We start from the raw sequence: 18,801 nt of genomic DNA on the forward strand, positions 1-18,801 counted from the left end.
CCGTTCAGCAGGGATTCTTGAGACAAGTGGTGTGCCATTTACCACCTTTCAGTTTATTGGGGCTGCCTTTACTTGGTGGGAGGCGTATGAGAGGCGTAGTCCTGTGGGAGCAGAGCCCCTCACTTGGCAGTAGTTCTCCACTCTCTTTTTGGAGAAGTATGTACCGCAGTCTCGTAGAGAGGAGCTGCATAGATAGTTTGAGTGGTTGAGACAGGGGAATATGACTGTGTCACAGTATGAGTCGAGGTTTTCTGAGTTGGCTCGTCATGCCGTTTGGATGGTTCTGACAGATCGTGAGAGGATTAGGAGATTTGTTGATGGCCTTAACTATCATCTCTGTATTCTTATAACTTGAGAGAGGGTGTTGGGTGCTATGTTTGAGGAGGTAGTTGATATTGCTCACGAGATTGAGACGGTTCGTCGTCAGGATCGAAAGGAGAGGGAGGCCAAGAGGCCTCGAAGATCGGGCAGTTATAGTGGTGCTCCTTCAAGGGCCAGTTCCAGCATAGTAGAGGTCATTCTTTCAGGCCTGGTCAGTCAGCCCGTCCAGAGTATCCCGGGGCATCTTCGGGTCATGGTCATCATGGATCTCAGTGGGCCAGTCATCATTCAGTGCCCTATCAGCCCAGAACTCGTCACGTGCCCCATCAGTCCAGGGTTCTTTCATGCCAGGTCCTTCTACTAGTCATTCCGGTGCCAGGGGTTCCCTTCAATCCCATCTCCAGCGTCGGGTAGTTGTTATGAGTGCAGAGAGTTTGGACATATGAGGAGGCAGTGTCCTCGACTTCGTGATGGTCAGCTTCAACAGAGGGGTCAGCCCTCGACTTCTACTCCAGTTACTTCACCACCCACCCACCCAGCTAGGGGTAGGGGTCAGGCAGCCAGGGGTCGCCCCAGAGGGGGAGGTCGATCAGGCAGTGGCCAGGCTTGTTTTTATGCACTTCCAGGCAGGCCAGATGCCATTGCTTCAGATGCTGTCATTATAGGTATTGTTTTAGTCTACCACAGAGATGCTTCTGTATTATTTGATCCCGGTTCCACCTTTTCCTATGTGTCATCATACTTTGCTCGTTATTTGGGTACGCCCCGTGAGTTTCTTGCTTTACATGTTCATCTATCTACCCCGGTGGGCGATACTGTTATTGTAAATCGTGTGTACCGGTCATGTGTGGTGACTATTAGGGGTCTGGAGACCCGAGTAGATCTATTGCTATTGAGCATGGTGGATTTTGATGTCATTTTGGGCATGGATTGGCTATCTCCATGTCGTACTATTCTAGACTGTCATGCTAAGACAATTACTTTGGCTATGGCGGGTGTACTGCGGATCGAGTGGCGTGGTGTGACTGATTATGTTCCTAGTAGAGTGATATCTTTCTTGAAGGCCCAGCGTATGATTGGGAAGGGTTTCCTTTCATATTTAGCGTTTGTGAGGGATGTGGGAGCTGAGACTCCTAGCATTGATTCTGTTCCAGTTGTGAGGGATTTTCCCGATGTGTTTCCTGCAAACCTGCCGGGCATGCCATCGGACAGGGATATTGATTTTGGTATTGACCTGGTACCGGGCATTCAGCCTATTTCTATTCCGCCGTATCGTATGGAACCAACAGAGTTGAAAGAATTGAAAGAACAGCTTCAGGAACTCCTAGATAAGGGGTTCATTCGGCCTAGTGTGTCACCTTGGCGTGCGTCCGTTCTGTTTGTGAAGAAGAAGGATGGCACAATGAGAATGTGCATCGATTATAGGCAATTTAACAAGGTAACAATTAAGAATAAGTATCCTTTGCCTTGCATTGATGATTTATTTGACCAGCTTCAGGGAGCGAGGGTGTTCTCCAAGATTGATCTCCATTTGGGTTATCACCAGTTGAAGATCAGGGATTCAGATATTCTTAAGACTGCTTCAGGACGAGATATCATCATTATGAGTTCCTTGTTATGTCTTTCGGGTTGACCAATGCCCCAACAACGTTCATACATTTGATGAACAACGTGTTTCAGCCTTATTTTGATTCGTACGCAGAGCATTTGAGAGTTGTATTGCAGAGATTGAGGGAGGATAAACTTTATGCAAAGTTCTCCAAGTGTGAGTTTTGGCTCGGTTCAGTGGCTTTCTTGGGGCACGTGGTGTCCAGCGAGGGTATTTAGGTTGATCCAAAGAAGATAGGGGTGGTTCAGAGTTGGCCTAGACCGTCCTCAGCCACAGAGATTCGTAGCTTTCTTGGGTTGGCAGGCTATTATCGCCGGTTTGTTCGGGGATTCTCATCTATCGCATCGCTCTTGACCAATTTGACTCAGAAGGGTGTTTCATTTGTATGGTCTGATGAGTGTGAGGAGAGCTTTCAAAAGCTCAAAACAGCCTTGACCACAGCTCCAGTATTGGTTTTGTCATCAGCTTCAGGTTCATATACCGTGTATTATGATGCCTCGAGAGTTGGGATTGGTTGTGTATTGATGCAAGAGGGTAGAGTTATTGCTTATGCTTTTCGTCAGTTGAAGCCCCATGAGAAGAACTACCCTGTTCATGATTTGGAGTTGGCTGCCATAGTTCATAAATTGAAGATTTAGAGGCATTATTTGTATGGTGTATCTTGTGAGGTATTCACCGATCATCGCAGTCTTCAACATTTGTTCAAGTAAAAGGATCTTAATTTGAGGTAGCGGAGATGGTTGGAGTTGCTTAAGGATTATGATATCACTATATTGTACCATCCGGGAAAGGTCAATGTGGTGGCCGATGCTTTGAGCCGAAAGGCAGTGAGTATGGGAAGTTTGGCATATATTCCAGTTGGGGAGAGACCCCTTGCAGTTGATGTTTAGGCCCTGGCCAACCGGTTCGTAAGGTTGGATATTTCGGAGCCTAGTCGGGTGATGGTGTGTGTGGTTTCTTGGTCTTTCTTATATGATCGCATCAGAGAGCGCCAGTATGATGATCCGCATTTGCTTGTTCTTAAGGATAGAGTGCAGCATGATGATGCTAGAGATGTGACCATTGGTGATAATGGGGTGTTGAGGATGCAGGACCGGATTTGTGTGCCCAATGTGGATGGGCTTCGGGAGTTGATTCTGGAGGAGGCCCATAGCTCGCGGTATTCCATTCATCCGGGTGCCGCGAAGATATATCAGAATTTGAGGCAGCACTATTGGTGGAGAAGAATGAAGAAAGATATAGTAGGAATTATAGCTCGGTGTCTCAATTGTTAGCAGGTGAAATATGAGCATCAGAGACCGGGTGGCTTGCTTCAGCAGATGGTCATTTCTGAGTGGAAGTGGGAGAGGATCACTATGGACTTTGTTGTTGGACTTGCACGGACTTTGAAGAAGTTTGATGCTATATTGTAGACCGGCTGACCAAGTCCGCGCACTTCATTTCGGTGTGTACTACCTATTCTTCAGAGCGGTTGGCAGGGATTTATATTCGGGAGATTGTTCGGTTGCACGGTATTCCGATTTCCATCATCTCAGATAGAGGTACTCAGTTTACTTCGCAGTTTTGGAGAGCCGTGCAGAGAGAGTTAGGTACTTAGGTGGAGTTGAGCACAACATTTCATCCTCAGACGGACGGGCAGTCCGAGCGTACTATTCAGATATTGGAGGACATGTTGCATGCTTGTGTCATTAATTTCGGAGGATCATGGGATGAGTTTCTACCGCTCGCAGAGTTTGCCTACAACAACAGCTACCAGTCGAGTATACAGATGGCTCCATATGAGGCTTTGTATGGGAGGTGGTGTAGATCTCCAGTTGGTTAGTTCGAGCCCGGCGAGGCTAGACTATTGGGGACAGATTTGGATCAGGATGCCTTAGAGAAGGTGAAGGTGATTCAGGAGAGGCTTCGTACAACGCAGTCACGTCAGAAGAGTTATGCGGACCGGAAGGTTTGAGATGTGTCCTACATGATTGGCGAGAACGTCTTGCTGAAGGTTTCGCCCATGAAGGGTGTTATGAGATTTGGGAAGAAAGGGAAGTTGAGTCCACGGTTCATTGGGCCTTTTGAGGTGCTTCAGAGGGTTGGGGAGGTGGCTTATGAGCTTGCTTTGCCACCCAGCTTGTCTAGCGTGCATCTGGTATTTCATGTTTCAATGCTCCGGAAGTATATTGGGGATTTGTCTCATATGTTGGACTCCAGCGCGGTTCAGTTGGATGATGATTTGACCTTTGATATGGAGCCAGTAGCTATTTTGGGTCATCAGGTTCGGAAGTTGAGGTCAAAAGATATAGCTTCAGTGAAAGTGCAGTAGAGAGGTCGGCCCGTGGAGGAGGCTACCCGGGAGACCGAACGGGATATGCAGAGCAGATATCCTCACCTATTCGAGGCTTTAGGTATGTTCTTGACTCGTTCGAGGACGAACGTTTGTTTAAGTTGGGGAGGATGTGACGACCTGACCAGTCGTCTCATGAGTTACCGCTCCATTTTCCCCTATTTCAGCTTTTTTACGCTTTGTTATCCGTGTTTTATGTGATCGGGTTGATTAGTTTGAGTTCGGAGAGGATTTTGGTAAAAAATGAGACACTTAGTCTCTTTTAATAAGGCTTAAGTTGGAAAAGTCAACCGGATATTGACTTATGTGTTAGAGGGATCGGATGTGAGTTTCGATGGTTCGGTTAGCTTCGGGAGGTGATTTGTGACTTAGGAGTGCAATCAGAATGAGTTTTGGAGTTGTAGAGAAGATTTAGGCTTGAATTGGCGAAGTTGATAGTTTGGCGATTTCCGGTTGATAGGCGAGATTTTGATATAGGGGTCGGAAAGGAATTCTGAGAGTTGCAGTAGCTTCGTTGTGTCATTTTTCATATGTGTACAAAATATCAGGCCACTCGGGTGAGATTTGATAGACTTTTGATCGAAAGCATAATTTAAGAGTTCTTGGAGTTCTTAGGCTTGAATCTCATGTTAAATTGGTGATTTGATATTGTTGTGAGCGTCCCAAGGTTTTGAACAAGTTTGAACGTTGTCATGGGATGTGTTGGTACAATTGGTTTAAAATTCCAGGAGTTCCGGGTAGGTTCCGGGATGTTTTAGGCCAAAATCATAGTTGTAGCATGTCGAGAAGGGTTGCAGGCCTCGGAACCCTCCGGCGTGGACCGCACAAAAAGAAGTGCGGCCGCGGTATGTGTTGTGCAGACCGCACAAAATGAAGTGCGGCTGCGGTGGTTTTGTGCGGACCGCTGTGGTTCTATGCGGACCGCGGAGGTGGAAACCTATGGGGGTACTCTATACATACGAGGTTTTGGGTTTTATTTGATATTTTGACCTAGAGAGCTTGAATTTTGGCGATTTTTCGAAGGTTTTTCAAGAAATTCATCGGGGTAAGTGATTCTAACATAGATTTGGCTAGATTACATGAATCTATCATTGAATTAATCATTTAATTCGTGATTTGGGATGGAATTTGGGAAGAAAATTGTGAAATCTTTCAAAAATGTAAAATGATGATTTGAAGGACCAAATGGTATCGGAATTGGATAATTTTCATATGGTTAGACTCGTGAGAGTATAAGGACTCTAGTTTTGTGAATTTTGTCAAATTCTGAGATGTTGTCCCGGAGGTCGGGTTTGACCAAATTCTGGAATTTTGTGGTAATTTGATTGTTTTCGCTTGGGTTTTGTTCCCTTAGCATAATGTGACGTATTCGTTCTAATTTTGGATAGATTTGACGCGCGTGGAGGCCAATTCGAGGGGCAAAGGCGTTGCGAGCTAGAGAATTAGCCGGTTCGAGGTGAGTAATGATTGTAAATGATGTCCTGAGGGTTTGAAACCCTAAATTTGCACATCGTAATGCTATATTGAGGTGAGACACACGCTGGATGATGAGTTTGGGGTCTTTTAAGACTGGGGATTGAGACTTGGTCCATCCCGACTGATGATTTTACCGCGTATTTGACTGAAACTTATTTGTCATCATCATGATTTGGGCTAATTGCTATATTTGGGCTTCGTGCCCACTATATGAACCCTTCGGGGATTTTGACTGATTTTTCTCACTATACTTGTTAAAAATCATATCCTTAGTCATGTTTCTATCTGTTTTAAACGATTCGAGCTGGTTTTATCATACTATTCCTAAATGAGAGGAATTTGTGGGCTGAGATCTCTATCCTCTGTTATTGTGCTCGAGAGGCTGTGAGGTTAATGACTGAGAGGGGTTAAGAACCCAATGGTGAGGATATTATATATGTTATGGATTGGGCTGCACGCCGCAACAATACTTATATGGATCAGGCTGCACGTCGCAGCAATATAGCATTTGGGCTGTAGGAGCCCCTCCGGAGTCTTCACGCCCCCAGTGAGCGCAATCGACTATCTATATGGATCGGGCTGCACGCCGCAGCGATGTACGGATCGGGCTGCACGCCACAACGGTTATTCTGATTGCTGTTATTATGAGAGATATATGGGTCGAGAGTTGAGAATGAGCACTAGTGATGAGAGTGAGCCCGAGGAGCCGATATTGTTCTGAGTGATTGATACTGTGCCCGAGGGGCAGATTTCTACTCGTTATTTACCTGCTAAATTACCTGTTTTACCTGATTTAGAGAGATTTCACTTGACTTCTTCACTGATTCACTGCTTTACGTGATTCTTTTACTGCTTTGATATAGAATTGCTTTGTGCTTTACATATTTTCATGCTTTTAACCATTATTTATAATTATTACTCACTGGGTCGGAGTACTCACATTACTCCCTGAACTATGTGTGCAGATTCAGGCATCGCTGAGTCCGCTTCTGAGTGTTGATCTTCCCGTCCAGGCAGTGTTCGGAGATCACGAGGTAGTTGTTGTCGTCCGCAGCCCCCATGCCTCCCTTATTTTATCATTTTATTGTTCTTAGAACTATTGTATCGGGTTTAGTGATTAGTAGACTGTATCAGGATTTCTCTTAGTTGCTCATGCGGTTTGGGCTGTGGTTTGGGCTGTGTCGGAATGGTTCTTACTGAGGTTATCGTTAATTCCATAAATTATGGATATTATATCATGCTTTAGAACTATTTATGATAGTTAACTGTTTAAAAGAGCTGTTCTTTTTGGGCTGGCTGGCTTTGTCTTCACGATAGGCGACATCACGACCAGGTTCAGGAATTGGGTCGTGCCAGCCTAATAATACAGGTATCACATTAGCTGTTTTTCAAAAATTTGTTGATGAAAATGTTGCAGCAATTAGTATCGCTGAGATCAATAAGTTGATTTCTCAAAACAATTATTTGGGTTTATATGTAAAAATTTTGGGAGAACATATCAGTTCTCTTGAAAAAAAGCTTGATGATTTGACTGTTTTGATAAAAGAAATTAGTACTAACAAAGGAACAATGGATATTGTCTCCACTTCGGGAAGCAAACCAATTGATCAAACTGTTCTTACTCATGTTTAAAGACCTCCTAAAGTTCAGGATTTTAAATTCAAATCTCTTGATGACTTAGCTGAACTACTTGATAAAAATCTTTCTGGTTTAAATATTAAATCGATTGATTTGTCAAAAAATTTTGCTGATAAAATTGAGACTGTTTCCGATTATAAAAATGAAACGTGGTCAGAGTTTAATAAACTCAAGGGTTTAATTAAACCCAATAGTAAGTATGCTGACAAACCCAGAATGCTAACTTACTACTATTCCCATCCCACTCCTCAAGACGTATCGATAGAGGAACGAGATTGGGATCAGACTAATACGTCTTACAACGGTTCCGAAATTTATGAATGGAATCTTGATGGTTTAACTGATAGACAGTTAACTATTCTTGTACATAGAATGCTTATGTACTCAACTATCTATATTAAACCTAGATATGCCCCTTGCTTGGGTAAAAGGATAGATCCTTCCATACAGTCATTAAAGCTATAAAAAATTATCGTATATTTCGAATATTTACTGGTCGTGCGGACTACCGCTAACCTTTAAAGGTACTAAACAACTAGATCTGGATGGCCGTGCGGACTACCGCCCGCCTACCCGTTCCTGGTAGAAATGGTATCAGAGCTTAGGAACTTCCATGGTAAATATGTAATAGATCTGAAATATTCAACATAGATATGAAGTTTTTGGCATGGATCTGGGAGAAACAAGTACTAAAAGTATTACACTTGAAGAGGTAGATATACCTCAAAACCCACCTACCCGTTCCTGGTAGAAATGGTATCAGAGCCTAAGAACTTCCATGGTAAATATGTAATAGATCTGAAATATTCAACATAGATATGAAGTTTTTTGCATGGATCTAGGAGAAATAAGTACTGAAAGTACTAGACTCAGATATACCTCAAAACCTTGATTTATTAAACAAATGGACGATTCCTAAGGTTTCTATTAAAACCATTTATGATTAAGGTTGGTTTGATAAACTTTCTTCAAAACAATTGATAAAGACAACTGAATAGTCTTTGGTGTTAAATTCTTCTGAACAGACTATTCGTTTGTTAAACAAACACGATATTGATTTATATAAACATCATTATCACTACCTGCATACTGACATGGTTCAAATTGCGTTCAAACCATTAACCCTTAAAGAGTTACCAGAGACATTTTTGCCAACCTTTAAAAGTACTAAACAGCTAGATCTGGATGGCCATGCGGACTACCGCCCGACTACCCGTTCCTGGTAGAAATGGTATCAGAGCCTAGGAACTTCCATGGTAAATATATTAGATCTGAAATATTCAACATAGATATGAAGTTTTTGGCATGGATCTGGAGAAACAAGTACTAAAAGTACTAGACTTGAAGAGGTAGATATACCTCAAAACCTTGATTTGTTAAACAAATGGACGATTCCTAAGGTTTCTATTAAAACCATTTATGATTATGGTTGGTTTGATAAACTTTCTTCAAAACAATTGATAAAGACAACTGAACAGTCTTTGGCATTACATTCTTCTGAATAGACTATCCATTTGTTAAACAAACATGATATTGATTTATATAAACATCATTATCACTACCTGCATATTGGCATGGTTCAAATTGCGCTCAAACCATTAACCCTTAAAGGGTTACTAGAGACATTTTTGGCAGCTCTTAGAGATGCTAGAAATCTAAATTTCAGACAGTCTCTGATGGATTGGATTGAATCTACTGTGGTCTATGGTCCAGTATATTTTAATACTCAACCCAATTTGCAGCTATCTCTTTCTGATGTTACTATTCTTGATGCTTTAACTTTAAATGTGAAAACGCATGGTTATAATTATGCGCCTGGTTCTGAACTTATATGTTTATCTTATAAGATCTATTTCAAATTATTATCCACTTTGAATCCTCGATGTAAGATATACGATATATCGGATCAGACTATATTGGTAGAAACTAATTTTGCTAGGTCCAAGGTCACCACTAGGAGACCTATTAAGTGGGAAGAAATTTATTTCCCAACTACTTGGACTTTAAATTCGGTTATATCCCCAAGTCAGATCATTAATGACTTGTCAAATAGTGAATTTTCGCATATTGCTCAAAATCCAGATAGTAGGATTTGTATTCAATTTTATGATAAGTCTACTATTTATAATACACATTCATTTTCGAATAATAGACTCTTACCTGCTATTCAACATATTTCTCCTGTTGAAAAACCAGTCTATGGTCTAGCTCGCAATCGTGCGGCCTCTTTACACACTATCACTACAAAAGTTAGTGATAAGCCTATTGAAAGGGTTAAAGTTAACCCTCAAACAAACATTGTTCAGGACAATGATAATGTTTCTGATAAGGATATTCGTTCTGCATCTGAAATGGATTTTAACCCCAACGAGATTTAATGATTCCACACCAAATTGATTTTAGCCCAGGTTCTCGGGCAAGAAAATTTATTCAAAAAGAATTTTTTAGTGATAAGTGGAGCCAGTTTAAAACTTGATTTTTTGATGCTTATAGCAAAGATGATTTGAATAGTATTTCTCAAGAGTTTTACGAAACTTGTGCCTTGCATAATCAAATTATGTATTTTTTCCCGGGTTTATAACTACTTATTTACCTCTTTATATAAAGGTTTTGGAAAGATCTTATAAAGATGGGAGCGGTAGTATTACTAAAGCCATTTACCCTCCTCAAGCACCTTTTATTTTGCCTAATAATACTGGTATCACATTCGCTGTATTTCAATATTTGTTGATGAAAATGTTGCAACAATTAGTATCGCTGAGATCAATAAGTTGATTTCTCAAAACAATTATTTGGGTTTATATGTAAAAATTTTGGGAGAACATATCAGTTCTCTTGACAAAAAGCTTGATGATTTGACTATTTTGATAAAAGAAATGAGTACTAACAAAGAAACAATGGATATTGCCTCCACTTCGGGAAGCAAACCAATTGATCAAACTGTTCTTACTCATGTTCAAAGACCTCCTGAAGTTCAGGATTTTAAATTCAAATCTCTTGATGACTTAGCTGAACTACTTGATAAAAAGATTTTTGGTTTAAATATTAAACCGATTGATTTGTCAAAAAATTTTGCTGATAAAAAATTGTGACTATTTCTGATTATAAAAATGAAACGTGGTCAGAGTTTAATAAACTCAAGGGTTTAATTAAACCCAATAGTAAGTATGCTGACAAACCCAGAATACAAACTTTCTACTATTCTCGTCCTGCTCCTCAAGGCGTATTGATAGAGGAACGAGATTGGAATCAGAATAATACGTCTTACAGCGGTTCCGAAATTTATGAATGAAATCTTGATGGTTTAACTAATAGACAATTAAATATTCTTGTACATACAGTCAACTATTCTTGTACATAGAATGCTTATGTACTTAACTATCTGTAAACGTGTTAAAAATACAGATAGAACTATTTGCAAAAAGATTATTACAAGCTTTACTGGCCAACTTCATGGCTGGTGGGATAACTATTTATCCACTGAAGAAAAGGCCTCGGTTATTAATACTATAGCCACTGACGAGGGAGTTGATAACTTAGGCATGGCTCTAGTAAAAAATAGATAAGATGTTGTTTATACCCTTGTCCTTACAATTTTAGAACATTTCAACAGTGGATTTACCAATCAGCATGAGACTGTCCGTACTCTGTTAAATGGGCTTAGATGTAAGACCCTTAGTGAATTCAAATAGTACAAAGATACCTTTATGAGTAGGGTTATGGAATTACCCGAAAATAAGTATGAACATTGGAAAGCTAAGTTTATAGATGGCCTTCCCTCCTTATTTGCTGAGAGAGTTAGAAAAGCTTTAAGGGGTAGTTACGGTGAAATTCCGTATAAGAATTATACCTATGGTAAGCTTATAGGACTTTGTACACAAGAAGGATTAAACTTGTATAATGAGCTGAAACTATCTAGACAGCTTAAGATAGATAAGCTTAAAGAGAAATCCCAATTAGGAGATTTTTGTACCCACTTCGGTCTACCCGGAACTTCCACCCATAAGAAGAAGAAGAGTAGATATCATGGTATCCTAACTCAGATAGCCCGTATAAGAAAAAGAGGTCTAGATATAGATCTAAGGAAGAGCGTGATGCTAGAAAAACTCATCATAAATCTACTAGATTTGCGAAGAATAGATCTAAGAGAGATCTTGCTGACATTAAGTTCTATAAGTGTGGAAAATTTGGTCATATTGCTCCAAATTGCAAGCTTAAAAACTGAAGACCCTAGAACTAGATGATGAGTTACGTAATAAGGTTTATAGTTGTTATACACTTCGGGATCAGAATCTGATTATTATTCTGAGACTGAATCTGAAGATGAAGTTGATTTACTTGATTTATCTGATAGTGATAAAATTATTGATAATACTTGCACAGCTTGCAAAGGTAATATTTGTACTTGTGATGATGATGAATTTTATAAATTGCAATCACAATTTCAAGATTTGAATATAAAAACCATTACATCTAATAATGTAATAGATCTTTTAAAGGAAGTTACTGATGAAAAACTTCGTGAAAAAATATTAATTTGGCTGCATGTTCTAGTTCTAGTAGTTCAAAGCCTTTTGAAAAACAAAAGAACGAATTTGAATATTTTGCGTCTTATTCTTTGTCTGAAATTAATAAACGTCTTCATAAGACAAATACGCCAAGCAGAGATGCTTCTTTTGATGATTTAAAGGTCGAAATTGAAAATTTGATAAGAGATATTAAGTCTCTTAAACAAAATCAAATGATTTGTGATCACCGGATTACTCAAATTGAGAAACATAATTCTCTACCTGATTTTTCAACTAAAAGAATTTCTGATATTTCTAATGACAAAGGAAAATAAATTTCTGATAATAAAAATCCGATTGATGAAAACTCTGACATATTTTTAGGTATGATGCAAATTGTTACTGCTCATAAATGGTACATCAAATGTACTATTTTGATTGATAATAATTTTTCTGTAACTGATGTAGCCATGATTGATAGTGGAGCTGATGTAAGTTGTATTCAGGAAGGGTTAATACCCACTAAGTATTTTCAGAAAACCACTCATTTGGTTAAGTCCGCTTCTGGTCATGCTTTAGATATAGAGTATAAACTACCGACTACTCATATTTGCCAAAATAAGGTCTGTATTTCTCACTTCTTCTTTTTGGTAAACAATCAGTTATATCCTCCAATTATACTTGGAACTCCTTTTTATTAATGCTATCTATCCTTTTACTCACATTGACTCAAATGGTTTTGCTGCCACTTATCAGGGTAAGGGAATAAGTTATTCTTTTGTTACAAATCCCGTAACTAGAGATATTAATACTTTGATTAATATGAAGCAGAGACATGTTGATTCCTTACAATTAGAAGTATTGAGTATAAAATTCTATACTTTTCAATCTGCTAAAGTTCAGCAAAAGATTAAATTGATTGTTGATCAAATGGCTGTTTATATTTGTGTCGATCATCCTAGTGCCTTTTGGAATCGAAAAAGGCATATTGTCACTCTTCCTTACGAAGAAAACTTCTCCGAGGATGATATTCCTACTAAATCTCGACCTTGCTAGATGAACGCTGAATTGGTCGAATTCTGCAAAAAAGAAATTGATAATTTGTTATAAAAGGGTTTGATAAAACCTTCAAAATCTCCTTGGTCTTGCTCTGCGTTTTATATGAATAATGCTGCAGAAAAGGAATGTGGCGTTCCTAGATTGGTTATAAATTACAAGCCTTTGAATAAATATTTGAAATGGATTAGATATCCTATCCCCAATAAAAGGGATTTGCTATCTAGATTATATGACACCAATATATTTTTAAAATTTGATTTAAAATCTGGATATTGGCAAATTCAAATTTTTAAAGAGCATACTTATAGGACTACTTTCAATGTTCCATTTGGTCAATATGAATGGAATGTCATGCCCTTTGGTTTGAAAAACGCCCCTTCTGAATTTCAGAAAATTATGAATGATATTTTCAACCCCTACCTGGATTTTATCATCGTTTATATTGATGATATATTGGTATTTTCTAAAACCTTTGAGATGCATATTAAGCATCTTGATATTTTTAAAAAAATTGTTATACAAAATGGTTTAGTTATTTCTAAACAGAAAATGAGTTTATTTCAAACTGATGTTCGATTTTTAGGTCATAATATTTGTCAAGGAAAGATTACTCCTATACAGAGATCGATTGATTTTGCATCAAAATTTCCTAATGTGATTACTGACAGGACTCAATTACAGTGATTTTTAGGAAGTTTAAATTACATATCTCCTTTTTATAAAAGCTTATCCCGAGATTTAGCCCCTCTATACGACAGGGTGAAAAAGAATTATAAGTAGCCTTGGACTGACCAATATACTATGCTAGTCAAAAATATCAAACAACGTGTTAAGTCTTTACCTTGCTTAACTCTTGCTAACCCTGCATGGCAGAAGATCATTGAGACAGATGTGTCCAACATTGGCTACGGTGGGATTTTGAAACAAGTAAATCCCAACAATAACTGTGAATATTTGATAAGATTTCACTCAGGAATATGGACTGAAGCCCAGAAGAACTATGCTACTGTGGCTCATGAGATGTTGACTATTGTTAAATGTGTTTTGAAATTTCAAGATGATTTATATAATCAAAAGTTTTTGATAAAAATTGATGCTCAATCCGTTAAGTATATGTTTAACAAAGATTTTAAACATGATGCTTCAAAATTAATGTTTGCTAGATGGAAGGCCCAACTACCGCCTTTTGATTTTGAAATTCTGTACAAAAGGGGAATTGATAATTCTCTTTCGGATTTCTTATCCCGGGAATACTTAGATTAATTATGAATTTCTACACAGCCTGTCTCAATAAAGAATTGTTAATCACTATTCTTAAAGTGGTTAAGTTAAATAGAGACTTACAAGGTTTCATCATTGAAAAAATCATAGATATTATGGCTGTAGATGAATTTTCAATTCATGATTATTCTGAAGAAATCAGAGATGATATGCAAGATTATTACTTCTCTAAATAAACTGGCTTATTATCTATGCAGAATGGACCCTTCGTGGGCCACCAGAGGCAGAGGTAGAGGAAAAGGAGGAAGATCATCCTCCTCCTTAGGAAGATCATACTCGCAAGGATCGTCATACGGATCCTCATCTAATTTCCCAGTAATAAAAATGGGAAAGAAAAGCTTGATTAACTCAAAGGTTCCTCTCAAAGGAGAATCTTCCTCAACACCTTCTATTCATCTGGAAAATATTCCAGAAGATAGTCCGTTATATGGTCATCTGCAGGCATTTTTAGCCGCTAAAAAGCAAAGTGATACATTTGCTTCAGTTGCTAAAGAAGAAGATACTGATGATATTAGATCTTACGTAAAGTTAGTAAACAAAGAAATGATATTTCTTTTAGAAAACTCTGAGATTCAGAGAAAAAATGAGCCATGGAGGATATTCCAAAGATATTTGATCAATGGGATATACTATCCAGGGGAGTCATATAAAACCCGTTTGTATTATGAGACTATTCTCATCAGTAAAAGTAGTGTAGAATTTCAGCACTTTTCTGGTTACAACACCAATGAGAATGTTTATAACTTCTCAAAGATTATTATTAAATAGATTATATCTGTTGAAGATTGGGGAATATCCATAATGAAAGAAAGTGTGACGACTTGGCCAATCGTCTCATGAGTTACCGCTCCGTTTTTCTTATTTTTGCTTCTTTATGCTTTGTTTATCCGTGTTTTGTGGTATCGGGTTGGTCGGATTGAATCCGAAATGATTTTGGTAAGATTTGAGACACTTAGTCTCTTTTAAGGAAGTTTAAGTGGGAAAAGTCAACCGGATGTTGAATTTTGTATTAGAGAACTCGGATGTGAGTTTCGGTGGTTTGGTTAGCTTCGGGAGGTGATTTAGGACTTAGGAGTGCGATCGGAATGGGTTTTGGAGGTCCGAAGTAGATTTAGGCTTGAATTGGCAAAGTTAATATTTTGGCGATTTTCGGTTGGTAGGCAAAATTTTGATATAGGGGTCAAAATGGAATTTCGAGAGTTACAGTAGTTTTGTTGTGTCATTTGGGATGTGTGTGCAAAATTTCAGGTCATTCGGACATGGGTTGGTTGGGTTTTTGATCAAAAGCAAAATTCGGAAGAATTTATAAAGTTTGGCTTGAATCTGATGTGTTTTGGTTGATTTGATGTTGTTTGAGGTGTTTTGAAGGTTGGTACAAGTTTGAATAAGTTTTTGGGTTATTTTGTGCCTTTGGTTGAGATCCCGGGGGCCTAGGGTGAGTTTCGAGGGGTTGAACAGATCATTTTGAAGTTAAGAAAGTTGCAGATTTTGAGTTCCAGCAGTTGCAGGTATTTTGGTCTTCGCATTCGCGAGTGGACCCTCGCATTTGCGAAGGGTCAGGAAGGGAGGCATCACATTTGGCCTTCGCGTTCACGAAGGGGAGTCCCGCGTTCGCGAAGGGCCGGGTTAGTATGCATCGCGTTCGCGAGAGGCATTGTCGCGTTCGCGTAGGTTTGAGAGGCTGAAGCATCGCGTTCGCGAAGGAGAGTTTTGGTCAGCGGAATTTTTGTGCTTCACGAACGCGAGGCTTTGACCGTGTTCGTGAAGAAGGAATTAATGCCTGGGCAGAAGGTTTTTGAGCTCGTCACGTCCAAGATTTTGGGGCTTATTTCCTCCATAGTTGGTCGTTTTTGGAGCTTTTTGAAGGAGATTGAAGAGGGATTCAAGGGGAATCACTTGGAGGTAAGCTTCTTGGACTTAAAACTCGATCATTATGTGAATTCCACCTAGAAAATCATGGAAATTAAGCCAAAAATTGAAGAACTAGGGCTTGGAAACTTAGACCTTTAATTGAGGATTTGAAGGACCATCTAGGGTCGGATTTGAGAACTTTTGATATGTATGAACTCGTGGGGAGATAAGGGATCTATTGATGCAAAAATTATTGAATTCCGAGACGTGGGCCCGGGGGTTGGATTTTGGTAATTTCGGGTTTTGTATAGCATTTTGATTATTTTCGCTTGGGCTTCGTTGCCCTAGCCTATTTTAACGTCCTCGTTCTGAGTTTGGATAGATTCGACGCGAGCGGAGGCCGATTCGAGGGGCAAGGGCATCGCGAGCTAGAGATTTGACCAGTTCGAGGTAAGTAATGATTGTAAATGATGTTCTGAGGGTTTGAAACTCCGGATTGCACATCGTAGTGTTATATTGAGGTGGGCACGCGCTCGATGACGAGTGTGGGGTCGTGCACTATTGGGGATTGTGACTTGGTCCGTCCCGATTGATGATTTTACCGCGTATTTGATTGAAAACTATTTTCTATCATTATTATTTGGGCTGAATGCCATATTTGGGCCTAGTGCCAACTATTTGAACCCTTCGGGGTTTTTTATTGATATTTCCTCACTGTTTTGACTTTATTCTTGAACTCAGTCATGTTATTTTCCATTGTTTTCATACTCAACCATGTTTACTCAGTTTTAAGACTTAAATGATATTTTAAATGATGTTTGGGCTTAGAAACACTGTTTTACTATTTCCCGAGGGGCTTGTGAGATTTTTGACTGAGTAAGGCTGAGGGCCTATGTTGTGAGGAGACATTTGATACTGATTATGAGGCCGAGGGCCTAAGATATGTACGACACGAGGTGGCTTGATTGATATGAGACCGAGGGCCTAGTGATGATGCCATGAGGTGGCTTGATATTGCGCTTGAGCCGTAAGGGGCCCCTCCATGAGTCTGTACACCCCCAGTGAGCGTGGGTACTCATTGTGATGTGAGATTGAGCCCGAGGGGTTGGTATTGTTTCGAGATGTTGCCCGAGGGGCAGATTTGTTAATAATGTTCCCGAGGGGCGAGCCTTTATGTGTTTATATTTCATATTTGACTGTCAATTACCTGCTTAATTATTGAAAAAGGCTTTTCATGAAACTACATTTGAGTTAAAGGATTTTACCTACCTTTCACTGTTTAGTGATTCTAAATGGTTTTACTGCTTCTTTATAGAATGCTTTGTGTCTTACGTGATTTCTTGCTTTCAATCTTTATTTACATTTGTTACTCACTGAGTTGGAGTACTCACTTTACTCCCTGCACCTTGTGTGCAGATTTAGGCGTAGCTGGTTCCGCTCCCGAGTGCTGATCCCACCAGCTTCAGGCGGACATTCCGAGTTCACGAGGTAGTTGTTGGCATCCGCAGACTCATGTCTCTACTCCTTTATCACTCCTATCTCTTTTCAGACAGTTGTACTAGTTTATTGACTTAGCGGATTTGTGTTATGACTTATAGATGCTCATGACTAGTGACACCCCGGTTAGGGCTGTGTATTTCCGCATATTTATGTTATCATTATTATTTTGGATTTATTTTATCATGTTTAGACCGTATCTTAAATGCCTAACTGGTAATAATTGGAAAACAGGAAGTGTCGGCTGGACTTGTCTTCACGAGAGGCGCCATCACCACCGGGACCAGGTTAGGGTCGTGACAAGTTGGTATCAGAGCCTAGGTTACATAGGTCTCACGAGTCATGAGCAGGTTTAGTAGAGTCTCGCGGATCGGTACGGAGATGTCTGTATTTATCCTCGAAAGGCTGCAGAACCTTTAGGAAAAACTTCACATTCTTGAAATCCTTGTCGTGTGAATTTGCTGATCCAAGTACTAAACTTATGTTGTTTTATTCTCTCACGGATGGTGAGGACACGCGCTACCGATCAGGATGGACGACCACCAGTACCACCGGTTGTGGCCACCAGAGGCCGAGGATGCGGTCGTGGTAGGGGCAGAGCAGCTAGGCAGCACCTGCAGATCCACCAGCTGCCCCGGTTCAGGATCAGGTCCCAGTTAAGGACGCTCCTGCAGCACCAGCTCAGGCACCCGTTGTGCCCATTGTGATTCCGGGTCTTCAGGAGGCCTTGGCTCAGATCTTATCAGTTTGTACTAGCCTAGTTCAGGCGGTTTCATCCACTACAGCCGCAGCTACTTCTCAGGACGGGGGAGGCAATCAGACTCCCACCGCTCGCACACCTGAGCAGGTCGTGCAAGGACTTCAGACGTCGGGGGCACATCCAGCCCAGCCGGTTGCAGCTGCTCAGGACTATGTAGTTCCTACCATGCCGGAGGATGAGCAGCGTAGGTTGGAGAGGTTTGGTAGACTGCAGCCTCCGACCTTCAGTGGTGCAGAGGGCGAGGATGCCCAGGGTTTCTTAGATAAGTGCCAGAGAATTCTTCGTACAACGGGTAATTTGGATACCAGCGGGGTCACTTTCACTACTTATCAGTTTTCTGGAGCTGCCTTCACTTGGTGGGAGGCTTTTGAGAGGCGTAGGCCTGTCAGTGCAGCACCCCTTACCTGGCAGCAGTTCTCCGTTCTCTTTTTGGAGAAGTATGTGCCGCAATCCCGCAGAGAGGAGTTGC

This window comes from Nicotiana tabacum, chromosome 3 (assembly GCF_000715075.1).
Source record: "Nicotiana tabacum cultivar K326 chromosome 3, ASM71507v2, whole genome shotgun sequence".
In the NCBI taxonomy this organism is placed as follows: Eukaryota; Viridiplantae; Streptophyta; class Magnoliopsida; order Solanales; family Solanaceae; genus Nicotiana; species Nicotiana tabacum.